At 42.9% G+C, this 19,683-nt stretch overlaps 1 protein-coding gene across 5 annotated transcripts in view; it reads right to left on the reverse strand.

Moving 5' to 3' along the window:
* Positions 1–19,683, reverse strand: part of RALGPS1 (Ral GEF with PH domain and SH3 binding motif 1) — a 1,028,186-nt gene that overhangs the window by 1,008,029 nt on the left and 474 nt on the right. The gene's annotated exons all lie outside the window — the stretch shown is intronic.

Raw genomic sequence — 19,683 nt, forward strand, 5'->3', positions numbered from 1 at the left:
AAGATATCTTATGGAACAAAAGCAGAGCACACTTTAACCATGGGGGCCCAAGTCCTTTGGAGCGCCCTTTTAGCTAAAATCCGAGCCCTGGGGCCTCAATCCCCCGAGCGCACATCAAAACAATATCACCAGGAGTCGAGGGAATGACTTAAGGCTCGTATATACTATAAGAAAATCAGGTGAACATTTTCATCCGAGGAACGATTGTACAATTTTCTGATTTTCAAATTTCAACAGCCGATTCCAACCTTCCGAACAAAAATTTCCAAAGGGACAAACTCCAAAATTTTCCTTGTACGAGACAAGAACGAACAATTTTAGTTTAATGGGTATGGTTTTCGTAAGAGAAAAATCAGAAACGAAAGACTGCGCACAATCAGAGACAGACAAAAAAAAAAAAAAAAAAAAAGCCTTTTTGTCGTACAAGAATTTTCGTACATTATTTCCTTTCTCTGTTCCGACTTGCTGTGAAATGGGGAAAATCGGACAACCGTTCGCCTGATTTTCTTATAGTGTGTACCCCACTGTAAAAAGGTAATTAAAAGGTAAGAGGGGTAGGCAATAGAGATTGACCCATCTGATCCAGGTAGTTGCCCTAACAGGTGATTCAAGCGGCACTAGATCTACACTAGATTACCAAAATTATTGGGACGCCTGCCTTTACTTACACACAAACTTTATTGACATCCCAGTTTTAGTCCATAAGGTCAATATTGAGTTGTCCCAGCCTTTGCAGCTATAACTGCTTCAACTCTTCTGGGAAGGCTGTCCATAAGGTTTAGGAGTGTGTCTATGGGAATGTTTGACCATTGTTCCAGAAGAGCATTTGTGAGGTCTGGCACTGATGTTGGAGAGTAGGTCTGGCTAGCATTGTGCGCTTTAAATCATCCCAAAGGTGTTCTATCAGGTTGTGGTCAGGACTATGTGCAGGCCAGTCACGTTCTTCCACCCCAAACTCTCTCATCCATGTCTTTATGGACCTTGTTTTGTGCACTTGTCCAAATCATTTGGTGGAGGGGGGATTATGGTGTGGGGTTGTTTTTCAGGGGTTGGCTTCCAGCGAAGAAAACTAAGGCCCCTTTCACACATGTGGACCGTTCAGATCCGCCTGTCAGTTTTTAGGCGGATCTGAACAGATGCCCCATGCATCTCTATGGGGCAGCGGATGTCAGGGGAGACATATCCGCCGACATCCGATCCGATACTGTCCGTCAAATCTGGACGGATGGAAACCCTATTTTCTATCCGTCTGGTGGATCGGATCAAATGGGATCGGATGAGAATGGACAGGCGGTCCGTTCTGATCCGATTCCCCCATAGAGGACAGCGGGGACCTGACAGCTCTGTCTCCACACACCACGCAGAGACAGAGCTGCCATCCGCCTGCTCAGCGGGAGATTGGGGGATCGATCCCCCACTGAGAAAAAACGGAGTCCGCCGACAGAGCAGACAGTGTGAAAGGGGCCTAAAGCGTCAGCATACCAAGACATTTTGGATAAATTCATGCTCCCAACTTTGTGGGAACAGTTTGGGGGATGACCCCTACCCGTTCCAACATGACTGCACACCAGTGCGCAAAGCAAGGTCCATAAAGACATGGATGAGTGAGTTTGGGGTGGAGGAACTTGACTGGCCTGCACAGAGTCCTGACCTCAACCCGACAGAACACCTTTGGGATAAATAAAAGTGGAGACTGCAAACCAGGCCTTCTCATCCAACATCAGTGCCTGACCTTACAAATGCGCTTCTGGAAGAATGGTCAAACATTCCCATAGACACACTCCTAAACCTTGTAGACAGCCTTCCCAGAAGAGTTGAAGCAGTTATAGCTGCAAAGGGTGGGAAAACCCAATATTGAGCCTTACAGACTAGGACTGGGATGCCATTAAAGTTCGTGTAAAGGCAGGTGTCCCAATACTTTTGGTAATATGGCATATATTAAAGCGGAGTTCCACCCACGGGATACTTTTTTTAATAAAAATACCCCCGGGACAGTCAGGGCTAGTACATTCCACAATGGCTAGCCTCTGATCTGTCCCCGGTTGCACTTACCTTTTAGGAGAAATACTTATTTTGAAAAAGTATTCTCCAGCGCTGCCATCTCAGGTGTGGGCAGCTTGAAGCCAGCGCGATCCTCTTCGGCGTCCTCTTCCTTCTTCTTCAGTCCCATGATGCACTGCACCGACCCCGCCGTCACTTCCGGGGCTCGCGCGTCATCCCTCCACAGCTTCTGGGCATGCCCAGAAGCTGTTTAGAAGGGAATGACGCGCGCACACCGGAACTGACGTCGGGGCCAGTGCAGGCGCATTGATTCCTGGGAGCGATGACGTTCAGCTCCCAGGAATCATTGCAAAAGCCAGGAAGTGACGAATCGCCGTGGCCGCCGAGGGGAGGAAGAAGGAAGTAAGGTAAGTATATTTTCTCTACAAGGTAAGTAAAAAAAAAAAAAAAAAATTTCGATTATCCATTTGTTTTTCAGATGACCCGGAGCGAGAAGATGGAGGCAAGTATAAATTTAGGGTGGAACTCTTTAAATCCAGGGATGCCATATTTTTCATGAAAAAAAAAAGGCAATTTTATCATGCAAAACAGCCAAGACATTCATTGGTCATGATCCACAACAGTTTGGCTTTTAGCAATTTGAAAAGAATTATAGGGGATTTCCAAGATCTAATGAGGACATTTCAACTCATTTTCTGTCAGAACAGGAAGTGAAAGGAAATCTCTGCAATGAGAACCGACCAAAAAAAAAAAAAAACAAACACATTTTAGTAGAATGGGGAAGAGAAGATGAGAGTAAATCTCCCAAGAAAGGTTACAAAGAGAAATAAAACTCAAAACAGAGCTAAAACAAAAAAAATTAAAAACGGTGGTACATTACTGTGGTCCCATTTTTTGGATAGAGTAAAGGAGGGTTAAAATCCCTGTTAGGTTTTTTTTGCCATGTATGTCCCACTGGGGAGATTTCCCTTCACTTCCTGACCCAAATCCCAAAACAAATCCTGGGGTGTCACCAGAACAAGTGTCTCCAATGATAGATTTCCCCTCAATTCTTGTTCTGGGGACAATCCAAAATGTTAGATTTTCTTTAACGTTCTATAATGACAAAAAAAAAAAAAAAAAGACAGTCGAGAGGGTGAATCTCCCTAACGGGGAGGGGACAAAGACAGCAATAAAACCTGACAGGTGAGTGGAAATGTCACCATTAAATCTTGGAAGTCCCCCATAATCCCTCTCCCCTCTTTTTGAAACAAAAACAAAAAGTTTTGCCTTTAGGCCCCTTTTACACCTGAGTGACCTAAAAGTCGTGTGATTTTACTGCAATTTTTTGTCCCGATTTTGACTGGACTTGAAGCAATGCTTATGTCTATGCACCGCAAAATGCATTAAAATTGAACCAAAGTAGTGCAGGGACTACTTTGAAGTGGCAGAGATAAGAACGGTACTCACTGGAAATCATGGAGTACGACTTGTCATGCCACTTTGCAGTCCCAAGTAGCAGGACAAGTCGCATAAGTGTGTACTTTAAATGCCATATTGGCAGAAAAGCACACAGTAAATATAGATGGTACAGAAAACAAAGAGCGACTCACAAATTTATTATCTTATCTGTGTGAAGTAAAACACCTGCAACCCCAAGATTTAGATACGTCTGCAGACTGCAAAAATCATGGATGTTTATTTCACAGCAATAAATATTTAAACAAGCGCTATTTTTATCTACCACATAAACTTATTTCATAAACCTCTTTTGTCCCCTCTAAACAAAACTGGAGTTTAGTGTCAACATGTTTACATTTCTATACACACATTTCCCAGTCTCCCTTCAATTTGATGTCTCCAACACTCTGGGTAATTCCATGGTTTTTTTATTTTTATTTTAAAAACTGCCATTTTTAGTCCTGAACATTAAATACTCCCAGATTTACTTTTTTCCCATTCAGAATGAATCTATTCTTTTGCAAATAAGCCCAAATTTGACACAAACGATGATATTAGAGCTCATCAGATTACGTCCAAGCCGCTTCAGACAACAACAACATTTAGGAAGCAGTGATAGAATAAACACAATGAAATGAATATTCTTCATAATAATTACAATAATTCCTCTTTGTGACAGCAGTAATGTACCAAAGACAGAATCCATTATTGTAAGCATCCGATAGACAGAGAAAACCTTAAAGACAACAAGATTAAAATAACCGTTCAATCCATCAAAAAATATTATCTCAGTTATAGGTGAGGTCTGATGGGCCAAGTCATTCACTGCCTTATAGATCCCTTCCCATCCTAGTTATCACTTTAGTAACCTGAAATTTTCCATCTTTTTGTTGTCTCCCTTTAGATACTTCAACTCCTCCCATTGTATTCATCATAATAGTAAATTTGGAACCTTTAAAAAAGAAAATATTAACAAGGAGAGTGGGATGTGGGGCATAGAACCTAAAAGTGGCAACAGCAGGAGTGCTGACCCAGGGACTAAAGCCACCCATAGATGGTTTAAACATCAGCTGGTTCAGTAGGGACTGGCCGAGTTTCGAACCATGTATAGGCAGGCCGATTGATTAGCTTGGGTACAACCAGTATATTGGATTTGTTATGCGATTATTGCCAGTGGCTATAGCCGCTAGCAATATTCACTGTGTGTTCTCAGAGCAGGGACAGCTCTCCCACGCCAGGAGAGCACAATGGCTCCATGGAAGGGATCCCTGCCATCAACCCATTGTTGCAGGAAAGAAAATCATTCCATCCATGGCCGGCTTAAGGCTACATTTAAACCTAAATGTCCCGTTTTCAAGCGTTTTGAGCGTTTTTTTCTTGGAGCAGAATTGCACGTTTCTGCAGCTTTAGTCAGGCACTTTTTCAAGCGTTTTTCAACAAAAGGTGTGGCATGCAGCTGAAAGGGCTACTGTTTGAGCAAAAAAAAAAACCCTTGAAAAATGCTCAAAAAAAGCTCATGTCGTGCTTTTCAGGCATTTCCTTTGGAGTTTATGGGGGACAAAAAACACTAAATTCTGCCTGAAAAGTAGCTCATGTGTTTTGCCACAAGGGACAGAACGCTCAGATGTGGACAAGGGCTACTGAAAAAAATTGGTTTTTGCTTGTTGAGCTCTTTGACCTCTTAGTAACCAGCTACAAAATGCTCAAGTATGAACGGGGCCTCAAGTGAGAGAGACCTCACTAGCAAGTGAACGGATAATGCACTAGATAAAAAGTATCAAGGAAAGTACTACACTGTATTAAATATTCTAAAGTAATATGTCGCCACTCTCTAAGGGCCCTTTCACACGGGCGCTCCGTATGTCCGCAAATCATCCTATTTTTTTGCGGATGATTTGCGGACATAATGTAAGTCTATGGCATTGCGGATGTCAGCGGAATACCATCCGCTGACATCCGATTTTCCTCCTGTCAGTTCTGTTCCGTTTTTTGGAACTGAAAAAATCCTATTTTTGTTCCGTTCAAAAAACGGAAAGGAAGGAAAATCGGATGTCAGCGGTGTCATCCGCTGACATCCGCAATCCCCCATAGACTTACATTAGGTCCGCAAATCATCCGCAAACGGATGGGATGATATGCGGACCTACGGAGCGGATGACAGAAATGTCATCCGCTCCGTGAAAAAAAAAAAAAAAAAAGTCCCGCAGCGGAGCTCTCACACGGAAAGCCCGTGTGAAAGAGCCCTAACTGTCTCCGGATCAATCTCTCTTGAGATCATTTATCAACAGTCATTGATCATCTCCTGAAGGATGTCCATAGTCCCTGAAAGACTTATGCAACATACATGCTGACGTTTAGATCCGCCTGTCAGTTTTTCAGGCGGATCTGAACGGATGCCCCATGCATCTCTATGGGGCATCGGATGTCTGCTGACATCCAATCCGGTCCGTCAAATCTGGATGGATGGACACCCTATTTTCCATCCGTCCAGCGGATCGGATGAGAACGGACAGGCGGTCTGTTCTCATCCGATTCCCCCATAAAGAACAGCGGGTAACTTGACAGCTCTGTCTCTACACACAGCGCGGAGACAGAGCTGCCATCCGCCTGCTCATCGGGGGGATCGGCGGATCGATCCCCCCGCTGAGACTCCCATGTGTGAAAGGGGCCTTATGCAAAATTTACACACTAAATCAGGGATGAGCTCAGGTGTGTTTGAACATCCATCTGAGCTATCCTGCCAGGAAGTTGGCAAAGCAGACAGCCACTCACAGGTGCCTCCCTTTGTATACATGCAGCTGTTGAGTAAGGCATGCTTCCGATGCCTAGGATTGGCTGCTCACATTGACAGCTACAGCTTCCTGGCAGGATAGCTGAGGTTCGTGATCCCTACACTGAATATTATGTGAAGCCCCTGGGGGCTCAAAGCTGAGGCCCCCTATTTCTAATAATTTGACCCCCCCCCCCCACTGCCCAAAAGAAAAACTGTCAGTGCATTCACCCTGTAGTGGGCAAAAGCCTCAACTGTACAATGAAAGTCAACACAACTGAGGGCAGGTTCACACGCAGCATTTTACCACATAGGCTAGTGTCAGCAGCAGTAGGGAGTAACGTGATGCACATTTCAGTGCATCGCACGGTTTACTTTTAATTTTGTAACTTTATTTGATATGTCACATAATGACTTTTCATTCATCTCACTGCTCAGCAATGTGGGGCGCTGCGCTGCAGTACGGTCACAGGTGGTGTTCATATTCATACATGCTATTTTTCCACACTGCACATCCCACCAGCATTGTGTGAATGGGGCACCAAGAAAACAACTTTTTTATGCACCCCGGAGGTGACCTGGATTGACCTGCATTTATTCAGTAAAAACGCAGATCACTGCAGAAAGTGTTAATGAGCCCTAAAGCAGAAAAGCATCAGATGTCACCATGTGTACAAGTACCATGGGTAACTTTCTAACTTGCAAACCCCAAAAAATAGACAACTGCATGTAATCAGTTGCTTAAAACAAAAATAATTATCATATGATAAACTATAAATTGATGGGGTTTGTGTGATTTTTTTCTCTAGATTTCTATGCTAGAATTTCTATTGCTTTATTAAGTGAAGGACTGCAAAACTATCTCCACCCAAAACTGCACTTGGAAGACAGAATCACCTGCCATCTTTCTGCATCCCCTGGATGGAGAGAATTCCTTAGCAGCTGTTTGTGTCTTTCCTTCTCCCACAAAGATACAAGGTAGGTCTCATTCTCTTACAGATGGACCCCTAATTATTTATTCTGTATTAGGGTAATTCACTGGGGAAATCAGATCCCACCACCTGGCTCTAGAAGATCTAAGCTACATGAGTGATTTTAATCTCTTGCTGCTGAGATATTTAACTAGTCCCTGACGCTACACAGGAGAGTTTTAGCAGCTCATTTGCACTACTTAAATCACTACTGATTAATCTCTGAGCCCAGGTTCACACTGAGGCCATATTGAAATAGTTCAGTTGAACTCGCCCGATCTCAAGCCGGCATTTTAGTCTGACTTCGGGGGCGATTTCACAGACATCTGTGCATGTTCCTGCACAGATTTCTAAGGAAATCACCCCCAAAGTCATCAAAAGAAGTACAGAAACTACTTTTGGGAACCGATACGGACGTTGCAAATGCCGGCAATTGGCTCTGATCTGACATGCGATTTGACATGTCAAATTGCAGGACAAACCGGACCAATGTGAATGTAGGCTAAAGGCACACTCGCACCTGTGCATTGCGGTAGCACACGTTACCCAAAGCGTGTCAATACGCAGCTCTATATGCAGTTGCGTTCATTATGAATGGCACCTCAATGCGCTGTACACTAGCTGCAACACACATGAAGCGCACAACGATGCATAATATTGTGTGGTCATGCTTTTGTCTGTTAGCAGTTTATTGATACTTAACGGAATGCCTCAATGCAACATTAAAATGCATGTGTAAATGCACACTAATGGACCATATATGTATGAATGGGCTTGAGGCCTTTATGTACACTGGGCATTTAGCCCTGGTGCATGAAGCTGCAGATGGGAGGACACAGGAGCCCCATCTAGCCCCCGCTACTGCCAGCCTGTGAAGCTTTATGAGGATCTGACATCTTGCAGCTAGTGGTATGTACATTTAGGGCAGTATGCGTCCAGGAACAAATGCCCAGGACACAAGCAGTCTGCATTCCGGGCATTCATACTGTTCTAAATGAAAGTAGCACTGAGTGCACCACCCAGCCAATCTCAGACTCTCAAAAGAGTTTGATAGGGTGCCAGCAGCAAAGCTGGATGGTGGGTCTGCGCCCTACAGCTGCAGCTTAATGCAAGAGCTTCATGCATTGGAGCAAAAACACACAGTGTGCACGAAGCCTAATGCCTCGTACACACGTAACGATTGTTGGCCGTGAATTTTCGGCCAACGTCCGATCGGCCGATTGTTGGCTTGTTAGTATGATGCTTCCGACAACCGACTGCGACTTTTCGGCCGAACAAAATCTGGTGTGCATGCTATAAAATTTTTGTTGGCCATCAACAGAACGGCCGATTGTTCGTCAGTCAGTACAGATTTCGGCAGACAAAAATCAGATGAGCAAGACTGGGCATGCTCAGAGAAGAAAAAACACACGGAAAGTAAACCAGCACGACATCACTTCTGAAGTTGGTTGTTGTTGGCCGACAAAATTCGTGTGCAGCCTAGAGCACATTTCAACCAACACAACAACACTGGACAAAAGACGGCCGATCGGTCGGCCAACAATCGTTGCGTGTGTACGAGGCATTAGCATAGTGATCAATCCAACAAATGTACCCTGTGTTGTAAACTACACAAGCAGCACATTGTAGGATTCAGTAATAAGTCACACACAGTTTGAGCATGGTACCATCATGAGAGAAGAATATTTAACTGTTTGGCTGGAGTTTGGCCTAAAAACCCTCAATAGCAAAAAAATGTGGTCACCATTGTAACCCAAGCCTTCATCTTTTTTTGTAGTAAGAAGTTAAAATTGCCCAGGTCTTTGGCCTCAAGGTAACAGCTCGTGTGTGAAATGGAAATTTTGAGAGTGTGCCAGCCACCCAAAAAACACTTATTTTTACATAGCGTTTCCCTTTAACCATCAGAAGAAGTGGATGAAAACACACAGGTATTTTCTCAAAGTAGAATCATTTTCAGCTATTTGCTCTTATCATGTAAACAATTAGGCCTTGTTCAGACAGGTGGTAAAAATGGACGATGCAGGCAAAGCCGCCCACCGAGAGCCTAAAAAGCCATCTTTTTTTGGGGTGGTTATATACAATACATGTCGCTGCTGCAATGCTTTGATATTGTGGTCGCAGCAAATTTAACTCAGCTTGTTAAAGCGGAGTTCCGGCCACAGAATAGTTTTTTTTTTTTTTTTTTAAATACTTCCCAAACAGTGATCCACCTCCCTTCATACATCAGCTAATCCAGTGATATACAGTGTAATAATAGATTTGCAATCATAAATTCTTACTTTATATAATGTTTGCAGAGCGCCGCCATCTTTGTCTGGGTTTCCCGAAGCAAAGGTATGGAAATGTCTGCCCTGCTTCCTTCTTGTAGAGGGAGGAGCACGAAATCTCGCGCATGCTCAGTGCTATGCGATCGGCATAGTATAGGGATGCCTATCATCGCGTTATTTCCTGTTTGCAAATAATGAAATGAGAGGAGCGGCCGGCCGCCTTCGTCACTGCCCATTGCATCCTGGGAGTGATGAGTAAGAGCTCCCAGGACGCATTGCGGGACAGGAAGTGGCGGCTGAGGAGGGAGGAAGTAGAAGGAAAGGTGAGTATATTTTCTACAGAAACAAGGTAAGTAAAAAAAATAAAAATAAAAATACGGGAATATCCAATACTGTTACAGGTGACAATAAGGAAGCGGATGCCACAAAATCTATTGTTGTGTCTGATGTGCAAGTCACCAGAATGTATAAAATATAAGCAATATTAGACATATCGGGGTATACAGAATATTGGAATTATAAGGTATGATACCAGGATGTATACAATATTTGCAGTATTGGGTATGTAATGTAACCAAGATGTTTAGAATATTGGCAGTATTGGGTATTTATGATACCAGGATGTATAGAATACTGGCATTACTGAGTATGTAACCAAGATGTGTAGAATATTGGCAGTATTGGGTATGTATGATACCAAGATGCATAGAATATTAGCACTATTGGGTATGTATAACCAAGATGTGTAGAATATTTGATATCCCACACAAAGGTGAAACCAAATTTAGCAACAGCAGCTAGCACACAAAGGTGAATATATAACCCTCAGAAAGACTTGTAAACAAAAAGTGTTTAAAAAACTAAAATGATAATGAGTGTCTAAATTAGTGCTGTAACAAGACCAGTAGCCACATATCAAACTATAATGAGGCTAGTCCATCTAAGGATCCAGTCAAAGGAATTGTAAGTCCTTGAAGAAGCATGTCATTCAAACACTATAATGAATATAGGGAGATGATCTTTTTGTTATATAGGTTAAATGAAAAGCCACCAGTGCACTTCTTATATAAAGTAAACTCAAATAGTGCTCCCCTGCACTGTGCCTATACACTCACCAGATGTCTGGTATACAGTCAGGTCCATAAATATTGGGACATCGACAATCCTAATCTTTTTGGCTCTTTACACCACCACAATTTGAAATGAAACAAACAAGATGTGCTTTTAACTACAGACTTTCAGCTTTAATTTGAGGGTATTTACATCCAAATCAGGTGAAAGGTGTAGGAATTACAACAGTTTGTATATGTGCCTACCACTTTTTAAAGGGACCAAAAGTAGTGGGACAATTGGCTGCTTAGCTGTTCCATGGCCAGGTGTGTGTTATTCCCTCATTATCCCATTTACAAGGAGCAGATAAAAGGTCCAGAGTTAATTTCAAGTGTGCTTTTTGCACTTGGAATCTGTTGCTGTCAACTCTCAATATGAGATCCAAAGAGCTGTCACTATCAGTGAAGCAAGCCATCATTAGGCTGAAAAAAAACAAAACAAACCCATCAGAGAGATAGCAAAACATTTGGTGTGGCCAAATCAACTGTTTGGAACATCCTTAAAAAGAAAGAACGCACCGGTGAGCTCAGCACACCAAAAGACCCGAAAGACCACGGAAAACAACTGTGGTGGATGACCGAAGAATTCTTTCCCTGGTGAAGAAAACACCCTTCACAACAGTTGGCCAGATCAAGAACACTCCCCAGGAGGTAGGTGTATGTGTGTCAAAGTCAACAATCAAGAGAAGACTTCACCAGAGTGAATACAGAGGGTAAACCATTGGTGAGCCTCAAAAACAGGAAGGCCAGATAAGAGTTTGCCAAACATCTAAAAAAAGCCTTAACAGTACTGGAATAACATCCTATGGACAGAGGAAACCAAGATCAACTTGTACCAGAATGAAGGGATGAGAAGAGTATGGAGAAGGAAAGGAACTACTCATGATCCAAAGCATACCACCTCATCAGTGAAGCATGGTGGTGGTAGTGTCATAGCGTGGGCATGTATGGCTGCCAATGGAACTGGTTCTCTTGTATTTATTGATGATGTGACTGCTGACAAAAGCAGCAAGATGAATTCTGAAGTGTTTTGAACAATATTATCTGCTCATATTCAGCCAAATGCTTCACAACTCATTGGACGGCGCTTCACAGTGCAGATGGACAATGACCCGAAGCATACTGCGAAAGCATCCAAAGAGTTTTTTAAGGGAAAGAAGTGGAATGTTATGCAATGGCCAAGTCAATCACCTGACCTGAATCCGATTGAGCATGCATTTCACTTGCTGAAGACAAAACCCTAGGGAAAATGCCCCAAGAACAAACTGGAACTGAAGACAGTGGTGTATAGAGCCAAAAAGATTAGAATTGTGTCGATGCCCCAAATATTTATGGACCTGACTGTATATACACACCTTGAGTGCTATTCAACAGGACCTGTTGTTATCGCACCCGAGATCATTCCTACAGTCAGAACCTGGTGTCCTTAACACTCTCGCATCCACTGCTATTCAGGGTGAACAGGATAGCTGCCCAGAGTTCAAAACAGGCTGCATGGAATGCTCACAAAGCGCTGCACTTTATGTTTACAAGAATATTTGATATGCATGATACGACAATGTATAGAATATTGGCATTATTGGGTATGTATGATACCAAGATGTATAGAATGTTGGCCGTATTGGGTATGCATTTAGCCAAGATGTATAGAAGAATATTGCCAGTAATGGCTATGCATGATACCAGCATGTATAGAATCTTGCCAGTAATGTGGATACCAAGATGTATATTATATTGGCAGTATTGGGTATGCATGATACCAAGATGCATAGAATATTGGCCTTACTGGATATGTATAATACCATGATGTATAGAATATTGGATATGTATGGTACCAAGATGTATAGAATATTGGCAGTATTGAGTATTTATGATACCAGGATGTATAGAATTTTGGCAGTATTGGGTATGTACAGTATGTAACCAAGATGTATAGAACATTGGCACTTCAGTATTGGATATGTATGGTCCCAAGATGTATAGAATATTGGCAGTATTGGATATGTATGATCCCAAGATGTATAGAATATTGGCAGTATTGGATATGTAGGATCCCAAGATGTATATAATATTGGCAGTATTGGATATGTATGATCCCAAGATGTATAGAATATTGCCAGTATTGGATATGTATGATCCCAAGATGTATATAATATTGGCAGTATTGGATATGTATGATCCCAAGATGTATAGAATATTGGCAGTATTGGATATGTATGATAGCAAGATGTATAGAATATTGGCAGTATTGGATATGTATGATCCCAAGAAGTATAGCATATTGGCCGTATTGGGTATGTATGACACCAGGATGTGCACAATATTGGCGTTATTGGGTATGTGCGATACCAGGATGTATAGAATTTCGGCAGTATTGGGTATGTACAGTATGTAACTAAGATGTATAGAACATTGGCAGTATTGGATATGTAGGATACCAGGATGTATAGAATATTGCCAGTAATGGGTATGTATGATACCAGCAAGTATAGAATATTGGCCGTATTGGGTATGTAGGATACCAGGATGTGCACAATATGGCATTATTGGGTATGTATGATACCAAGATGTATAGCATATTGGCAGTAATGGGTATATATGATACCAGGATGTATAGAATATTGGCAGTATTGGGTAGGTATGATACCAAGTTGTATAGAATATTGGCATTAATCAGGTATGTATGATACCAGGATGTGCACAATATTGGCAACGTATGATACAAAGATGTATATAATTTTGGCAGTAATGGGTATATTTGATACCAGGATGTATAGAATATTGGCAGTATTGGGTAGGTAGGATACCAGGATGTACAGAATATTGCCAGCATTGGGCATGCATTATACCAAGATGTTTATATTATTTCACAGTATTGGATATGAATGATACCAAGATGTATATAATATTGGCAGTATTGGGTATGTACGATACCAAGATGTATAGAATACGGGATATGTATGATACAAAGATGTATAAAATATTGGCAGTAACGGCAATATATGATACCAGGATGTAAAAAATATTGTGAGGGTTGGGGTGTATAGTACAGAATGTATGGGACACTGGCAGTTTTGAGTATGTGGGATTTGGTAAGTATTATAAAATGGGATATATAAAATATCTGCAATATTGGGGATACTAGGCTATACAGGTTATTTACAGCAACATATAGATAACCAGGGTGCTTGGAATTTTGACACGTTGGATATTATATTAGGATATGCAGATTATTTACAGAATTGGATATGAGAGGTAGGACATTCTAGAATAATATATGTATATACATAGTGCCCATATTGGGGTATACATGGTATACACAGTAACCAGCATTGGGGTATACATGGCATATACAGTGCCCAGTATTGGGGTATACACAGTGCTCAGTAGTAGGGTATGCATGGTATACACATTGCTCAGTAATGGGGCATACATAGTGATAAGTATTGGGGTATACATGGTATACACAGTGACCAGTATTGGGGTATACATAGTGACCAGTATTGGGGTATACATAGTGACCAGTATTGGGGTAAACATTGTATACACAGTGACCAGTATTGGGGTGTACATTGTATACACAGTGACCGGCATTGGGGTATACATGGTATATATAGTGCTCAGTATTGGAGTATACAAAGTGACCAGTATTGGGATATACATGGTATACACAGTGCTCAGTATTGGGGTAAACATAGTGCTCAGACTTGGGGTATACATGGGATACATAGTAGGGATAAACCGATTATTGGCAAGGCCGAAATATATCCGCACTTTCCCCGATATATCGGAATCGGCCCCGGACCTGGCTGATATTGCCTATATTTTTGTGACGTCATTCTGCCTTCTTAGGCCGCCTCACTTGGACTTCCATTGTCTGGAGTCAAGACTAGTCTCGCGGAAGTGTATCACAGCCATACACCCCCCCACAGCAGCCCTGTGCCAGCCACCCACATCCACAGGCCCTGTACCAGCCAGCCACCCACCCACCCACAGGCCCTGTACCAGCCAGCCAGCCACAGGCCCTATGCCAGCCACCCACAGACAGGGTGCAACACAGCCAGCCACCCAGAGGCCCTGTACCAGCCAGTCGCCCACAGGCCCTGTACCAGCCAGCCACCCACCACAGGGTGCCAGCCAGCAAGCCACCCATCACAGTGCCAGTCAGAAGGCCACCCATCACAGAGTGCCAGCCACCCACCACAGGGTGCCAGCCAGCAAGCCAGCCACCCACCAGAGGGTGCCAGCCAGCCAGCAAGCCACCCACCCACCAGAGGGTGCCAGACAGCCAGCCATCGGGCATTAAACAAAAAATAACATGTTTAGTACCAGATTTGTTTCAAAAATTGTCTTTATTTTTCAAAACTTTAAATGTACAAAATATCGTCCCATATCGGCCGATACCGATACATTGTGACCAAAATATCGGTATCGGCCCTGAATAAAACATAATCGGTACCAAAACATGAAAGTAGACACTGTTAAACAATATTAGAAATCATCAGTAATCCTCACCATTCCTGGGACCATGCTAAAAAAAATAATAAATTGAAATCATACAATGTGCTAAAAATACCATAAATAACACACTTAACAACAAATGTTTTCTTATAAACACACATGTGCCAGTGGTTTGTGTGCCAAAATAATATCTCAGTTATGTATATAGTATATGTGAATACTAAACATATAAAATACATTATAACACAAATATCTATATCAGTAAAACCGATTAAATTTGTGAGTAGTATTCCAATATATAAAGTGACAGTTCAAAAAAGTAAAAAAATAGTGATAGTATCTAGATCCATGCATCCATATCCGTGCAAAATACCGTATATACTCGAGTATAAGCCGAGTTTTTCAGCACATTTTTTTGTGCTGAAAACGTCCCCCTCGGCTTATACTCGAGTCAAGAAAAAAAAAAAAGTTCCCGGCCGCTCCGACGTGCTTGAGTTTTAAAAATGGCGCCGCCCGGCGCATACATGTCATTGCGCACGCGCTGCCGCCGCTCGTGTAATTTCGGCTATTCCCGGCGCCGCTCGGGAGAGGCCGGGAATAGCCGAAAGTATACGAGCGGCGGCGGCGCGTGCGTAATGACATGTCGGGGCCGGGCGGCGCCATTTTTAAAACGAAGGCGCCTCTGGAACAGGTAAGGGAAACTGCTGCACTACCTGCCATTCTGCAGGGCTGCGGGTATACTACAAGGGATGCAGTGCTGCGGGCATGGTCCACCTGTACCATGCCCACAGCACTGCATCTCCTGTAGTATGCCCACAACCCCGGATCCTCTTGTACCATGCCAGTCACCCTGCATTATCCTGCACCATGCCAGTACCCTGCATTCTACTGTACCATGCCAGTACCCTGCATTCTACTGTACCATGCTAGTACCCTGCATTCTCCTGTACCATGCCAGTACCCTGCATTCACCTGCACCATGCCAGTACCCTGCATTCTCCTGCACCATGCCAGTACCCTGCATTCTCCTGTACCCTGCCAGCCACCCTGCATTCTCCTGCACCATCCCAGTCACCCTGCATTCTCTTGTACCATGCCAGTCACCCTGCATTCTCCTGTACCATGCCAGTACCCTGCATTCTCCTGTACCATGCCCGCCGCCCTGCATTCTCCTGCACCATGCCAGCCAACCTGCATTCTCCTGCACCATGCCAGCCACCCTGCATTCTCCTGCACCATGCCAGCCACCCTGCATTCTCCTGCACCATGCCAGTCACCCTGCATTCTCTTGTACCATGCCATTCACCCTGCATTCTCCTGTACCATGCCAGTACCCTGCATTCTCCTGTACCATGCCCGCCGCCCTGCATTCTCCTGCACCATGCCCGCCGCCCTGCATTCTCACCCTAGGCTTATACTCGAGTCAATCATTTTTCCCATCTTTTTGTGGTAAAAGTAGGGGCCTCGGCTTATACTCGAGTATATACGGTACCTGCTTTTTCCAAATAAAAAGTGCTCCACCGCATTGAGAAAATATAATGCACTCGCCAGAGCCCCTTATTTGGAAAAAGCAGGTATTTTGCACGGATATGGATCTAGACACCATCCCCATTTTTTTCTTTTTTGGACTGTCAATCTATATACCAGACTAGTACTCACAGATTTTATCGGTTTTACTGATATAGATATTTGTGTTATAATGTATTTTATATGTTTAGTATTCACATATACTATATACATAACTGAGATATTATTTTGGCACACAAACCACTGGCACATGTGTGTTTATAAGAAAACATTTGTTGTTAAGTTAAATCATGGTATTTTTAGCACATTGTATAATTGTGTGAAGTATGATTTCAATTTATTATTTAGTATGCTCACATGAATGGTGAGGATCACTGATGATTTCTAATGTTGTGTAACAGTGTCTACTTTCATTTTTTGTTTCATTGATTTGTGGTCTTACCACATTTAAAGGGGCTGCAGATATTTGTTAGGTTGCATTATAAATTATGATTGGCACCGTCCCAAGGTGTATAGTCTATGGGATACATAGTGACCAGTATTTGGGGTATACACGGTATGCACAGTGACCAGTATTTGGGGCATACATGGAATACACAGTGACCAGTATTTGGGGCATACATGGTATACACAGTGACCAGTATTTGGGGCATACATGGAATACACAGTGACCAGTATTTGGGGCATACATGGAATACACAGTGACCAGTATTTGGGGCATACATGGTATACACAGTGACCAGTATTTGGGGCATACATGGTATACACAGTGACCAGTATTTGGGGCATACATGGTATACACAGTGACCAGTATTTGGGACATACATGGAATACACAGTGACCAGTATTTGGGGCATACATGGAATACACAGTGACCAGTATTTGGGGCATACATGGAACACACAGAGACCAGTATTTGGGGCATACATGGAATACACAGAGACCAGTATTTGGGGCATACATGGAATACACAGAGACCAGTATTTGGGGCATACATGGTATACACAGTGACCAGTATTTGGGGCATACATGGTATACACAGTGACCAGTATTTGGGGCATACATGGTATACACAGTGACCAGTATTTGGGGCATACATGGTATACACAGTGACCAGTATTTGGGGCATACATGGTATACACAGTGACCAGTATTTGGGGCATACATGGTATACACAGTGACCAGTATTTGGGGCATACATGGTATACACAGTGACCAGTATTTGGGGTATACATGGTATACACAGTGACCAGTATTTGGGGTATACATGGTATACACAGTGACCAGTATTTGGGGTATACACAGTGACCAGTATTTGGGGTATACATGGAATACACAGTGACCAGTATTTGAGGCATACATGGTATATCAGTATTGGTATAGGTATAGAGATATATATTTGAATATATAGCTCAGTACTGGGGTATACACAGTATATAAATCTCAGTGCTGGGGGGTATACATTATATATTTATATATAAAATATATATATATAGCTCAGTATCTGGGTTATACACGCAGTGTGTGTACATATATATTATATACACACACACACAGTATCTCACAAAAGTGAGTACACCCCTCACATTTTTGTAAATATGTTTTGTTATATCTTTTCATATGACAACACTGAAGAAATTACATTTTGCTACAATGTAAAGTAGTGAGTGTACAGCTTGTTTAAGGCCTCTTTCACACGGGCGTTCCGTATGTCCGTATATCATCCCATCCGTTTGCGGGTGATATACGGACATAATGCATGTCAATGGGGTTGCGGATGTCAGCGGATGACCATCAGCTGACATCCGAGTTGCGTCCTTTCAGTTATGTTCCGTTTTTTGGAACGGAACAGAACCCTATTTTTCTTCCGTTTAAAAAACGGAAAGGACGCAAAATCGGATGTCAGCTGTGTCATCCGCAATCCCATAGACATACATTATGTCCGTATATCATCCGCAAACGGATGGGATGATATGCGGACATACGGACCGGATGACACAAGTGTCATCCGTGTCCATAAAAAAAAAAAAAAGCGGATCAAAATACGGTCTGCTCCGTGTGAAAGGATCCTAACAGTGTAAATTTGCAAATTGAAAATGTCCAGTGAAAATGTGAAGTGAAAATGTCCAAATTGGGCCCAAAGTGTCAAAATTTTGTGTGGCCACCAGTATTTCCAGCAATGCCTTAACCCTCTTGGGCATGGAGTTCACCAGAGCTTCACATGCTGCCACTAGAGTCCTCCTCCACACCTTCGTGATGACATCACAGAGCTGGTGGATGTTAGAAACCTTGCGCTCCTCCACCTTTTATTTGAGGATGCCCCACAGATGGTCAATAGGGTTTAGGTCTGGAGACATGCTTGGCCAGTCCATCACCTTTACCCTCAGCTTCTTTAGCAAGGCAGTGGTCGTCTTGGATGTGTTTGGGGTCGTTAACATTTTGGAATACTGCCCTGCTGCCCAATCCCTGAAAAGGGAGGGGGATCATGCTCTGCTTCAGTATGTCACAGTACATCTTGGCATTCATGGTCAGATCCTGACATTCCCACCACCATGCTTGACTGTAGGCAAGAGACACTTGTCTTTGTACTCCTCACCTGGTTGCCGCCACACATGCTTGACACCATCTGAACCAAATATGTTTATCTTAGTCTAATCAGACCACAGGACATGGTTCCAGTAATCCATGTCCTTAGTCTGCTTGTCTTCATCAAACTGTTTGTGGGTTTTAGTTTATTGTGCATCATTTTTAGAAGAGGCTTCCTTCTGGGATGACAGCCATGCAAGCCAATTTGATGCAGTTTGAGCACTGATAGGCTGACCTCCCACCCCTTCAATCTCTGCAGCAATGCTGGCAGCCTCATACCTCTGGATATGACGCTGAGCACGTGCACTCAACTTCTTTGGTTGACCATGGCGAGGCCTGTTCTGAGTGGAAGCTGTCCTGGTAAACCTCTGTATGGTCTTGGCCACCATGCTGCGGCTCAGTTTCAGGGTCTTAGCAATCTTCTTATAGCCTAGGCCATCTTTACGTAGAACAACATTTCTTTTTTTTTTTTCAGATCCTCAGAGAGTTCTTTGCCATGTTGAACTTCCAATGACCAGTATGAGAGAGTGAGAGCGATAACACCAAATTTA

This window comes from Pelophylax lessonae, assembly GCF_965119305.1.
Source record: "Pelophylax lessonae genome assembly, chromosome: 7".
NCBI classification, from domain to species: domain Eukaryota; kingdom Metazoa; phylum Chordata; class Amphibia; order Anura; family Ranidae; genus Pelophylax; species Pelophylax lessonae.